Here is a 4,102-nt window from a genome sequence, read left to right as displayed (position 1 = left end):
CTCGATGAGATATTCAGTAGTATGGTTCCTGTATTGTGATTTTAAGGTTTAAGCAGACTTGGAACTAGCCAAGTTGGCTGTCAGTAAGATTAGTTTTGAGGGAATTGCACAAGGATCTCAGATGAATCAAGGATTCTTTCTGGCGAGAGTAAGTTACGGTCTCAGAGTTTTGGTATGTGTGTTCATGTGTTTCGAAGGAATCGCCGTACAAGAAACGACTTTATTAAGTGTGAAAGAAAGGTTAGCGGAATCAGAGTACTTTATCAGCTCAAAATGGGCTATGATTTATGACCATGTTTTAAAGGATTTCGTTGGTTTGGGAAAGTGTTTGCGGGGCCTATTGATCGCGTTCAGAGCTGCAGTTTTATCAAATCAGAGAATTCGAGTAGAGCAATTCATTTATTCGATGATCATTTGTTAAGGAAATTCAAATACAGGGATGTGAGACTTAAAGCTTCTGATAAGTATAGAAAGTTGTGACTGGTAAAGTGAGCGAGTAGGATTTTCTGAAGGTCACACCTATATAGGGTGTAATGCGATGTGGGAAGGAGGGAAAGTGAGCCCGAGGTGTATTTGTTAGTTTGAGACTATCCGTTGTTTGATACTTTGTTCTATGACTTAGTTTTTCACCAAGCCTGTCAGGTGTTTATCCGGTCTTTCCTGTGTCTATGTTGAAGAAGTACCATTCTGATGGTACCTATATCATCCGTTGGGATTCAATTTTATTTGATGAGAATCTTTCCTAGCAGGAGAAGCACGATATGTGTTGAGATATCCCAAGTTGTTGCTGGCTCAGGTATCTTTCCCTATTCTCTTCCTTGTCGCTCGAGGACGAGCGATTATTTAATTGCTATCTGATGTAAAGACCCATTTGGTCATTATTGTGTTTCCGACCCTTTTGATCCCTTTTAGAGATTTATTAGCTCATATTTGACTAGCGGGGACCGTCGGCATACTTCTCGAGGTCATCGAACTTCATTAGGGTATGTTTTGGGGAACTTTGTTTTTAAGTTAAAACCATTTGACTTATAGTTGACTTTTGGGTAAACGGATCTTTTTTGAAAATTTGTCAATCCCGAGAGGTCCAGATGGTCATTTAGAACTTGTGTGAATAACTAGTTCGGTTCCCAATGCACTCGGGTGCATTTTGGGACTTGGGTTGGAAAGTTAGAATTGAGGCATCGGGTGTTGACTTGGTCAACGAGACCTCCGTTGGGAATTTCAAGGCCACGAGTACATTCGTAGAGTGTTTTATGTGTTGTTGTGCATGTGGTATGTGAGCAGATGGCCTCGGGTGGTAGTTCAGATTTCAGGTTTTGATTGGGACTATTTTGGGGGAATTCTAGTTCTGGTGCCCACTATAGTGGCACCAGTACTGCCTCAGAGTCACTGCAATAGCGGTAGGATTAGCCGTCACAGTGGCTAAGTGTTATTGTAGATCGACCATCACAGTGATCTGTGTGACCGTCGAGGTGGGATAGCCACAACGGTCCCGACGCCGCAAAAGCGGTAATAGTTGAGTCAGAGGCCTTTTAATGTGTTAAAACCCATAGACATTAAGTCATTTCCTATACCTGTTCTTGAGGCTTAAGGAGGTGATTATGGGGGGTTTTCACTAATTTCTTCTCTAAGGTGACAATCTTATCTATAAATCATTCATTAGCTCTTCCTAATCAATAATTCATGCCTAGATTTCTCGTAAATGGTATGAACAAAAGGGGGGTTTAGCGCATTTTCTTCTCTAATGATCTTATGATGATAAAACCTTGTTTATTTGGTGGATTTAGCTTGGGTTGTCCTGATATTGATAGGTATTAGCTTTTGTAACTTGAGTCTTCCATTTCCAAAGCTTAATTTGTGGATTTAAGGTTAGGAATTATACCCAAATTTGGGATTTTTGCATAGAATCCGAAATTGAGTAAATTGTTGATTATTCTAGCTTGCTATTAATGGGAATTGATCACCTCGAGCTTTAATTTCATGTTGGAACCTTTAGGTTCCTAATTTCACCCTTCTAGCTCATAAATACTAGATTTGGATCTTGAATAAAAGTAGGGTTGTTTGATGTTCTTCTTGATTGGATCTTGGAGACTATTGATATATCTTTACCTTGATATTGTAGTATCTTACTTGTTGACATATGATAAGAGGACTGTGTTCTATTATGGCTTATTGTGTAGCCTTTTCGTGATATTGTTAGTGTGCCGATGCGTGGTACTAGTGATATTGACTTAATTATTGACATTGAACTCGTACATTGCATGCATTCTCGTCCTTCATGATATATTGTTGATAAATTGATGATACATGAGGAAACACTGCTATGAGCCAGGCTTAGTTGGATGAGAGTGACGTGAGGACCGATGTCTGATGGTTATCCCGAAATCGAGGTTGTGTGTAGCGATTACCGAGGTTGCTGCTGGAATTATGAGGTAAGGTTGTTGCCAGAACCGTGAGGTACATGGACTTTGCGGGTCCCCTATGGGTTGTGCTGCCGAGATGCGATGTTTTATCATCGGAGTACATGTGTATCACTGCATATACACGGTAGCGATTGCCGAGGTCTTTGCCAAAATTCCGAGGTTTCAGTACATGGACTTTGCGGGTACCCCTGGATTATGCTACCGAGATGTGATGTTCCATCATCGGAGTACATGTGTACACAGCACATGCATGGCATTCACATTTCATACATTATTGCATTGAATTGCAGTATGGTTTCTATTGTGATATTCTTGTGATGTAATTGTGATATACGGATTGGGACTGAGTATTTTGAGACTTGGCACATTTGGGTTTAGATGCTAAACATAGGTGATGACGTGCACTTGGATTCTGGCTCGTATTTGACTTATACCTAGTTGATTTACCTATTTATCTTACTTTATTACCTTTATATATGTTAGCTAAACTTAGTCGGCCTACGATACCTACCAGTACTTGTTGTTTTTACTCACCTGCAATTCCTGCATTCTTTTATGAATGCAGAGTTCCAGGTAGGATCGACCTCTGCTTCTTGTGGCTGATAGTATTACTAGAGTTTCTGCTTAGAATCTTACAAGGAAGGCACGGGGACATCCGCGGTCTTGGAGATTCTTCTCTTATTTGTGTCTTACTTCATATTCCGGGACATATTCAGACTTTTGATGCATTTTATTATTTTCAGGCTTATAGTGTCTAGTTAGAGGCTATTGTATGGATTAGACCAGACTTTGGGTGGTTGGACGTATTTCCACATATTCTATCTATTATTATGTCAAACTTGCGTATTTCTATCTCTTCTGCTTATTTATTATTTCATGTATTTAAGATTATTGGGATAAGGGTTCGCCTACCGAGGTGGGAAAAAGTAGGCGCCTGCATGACTTACCTAAATTTTGTCGTGACACAGTATCAAGTCATATCCTAGGTGAAAGTCCCTAAGCTTCGAGTACATCAAGTTTCTAAGTAAACACCTTACGCAATAACTCAAATGAATCATCAACCAAGTAATCAAGAGGAAATGTACTATACAATGATAAGGAATGCAATGCTAGTGAAATGTGATGATATGCAATGCACTGGCCAAATGTAGTTTCCATTCACACATTATATGGACGGAATACCGCCACATCTCGATAGTTATGACCTACAGGGGACTTTCGAAATCCATGTACTGGTCATTCCGTATACAACCCAGAGATGACTCCACAACACCAACCACACCGCTAGCCATTCCGCACACAACCCAGAGATAGCTAAGATGGCTACTCTATCAAATATGTCCTAAGAATCATGCTTGTTTCCTTCTCAGTTATCATCATCAACACCAATCACAGGTAATATCAATGTTTCATGAAAATGAGGATGAATGCAATGCAAGTAACAATGTCAAGTGTATCATATCAATCCCAATCGTGCCACACATGGACACATATCACAATATCAATATCAAGTCAAGTCCTTTCCTCGTTCCATTATAATGTCTAGATAAGTGAGAGACAACTGTATCATAATCACAATATGACAACTAAGTACAAGTCCAATATCACGCACTTGGTAACAAGCCAATCAATCACAAAGAGGCGACAAGCCTGCAAATCAGTCAACAATACCAAACCCG

The sequence above is a fragment of the Lycium barbarum genome, chromosome 7, assembly GCF_019175385.1.
Source record: "Lycium barbarum isolate Lr01 chromosome 7, ASM1917538v2, whole genome shotgun sequence".
Classification (NCBI taxonomy): Eukaryota; Viridiplantae; Streptophyta; class Magnoliopsida; order Solanales; family Solanaceae; genus Lycium; species Lycium barbarum.
Note: the sequence above shows the minus strand (reverse complement) of the source record.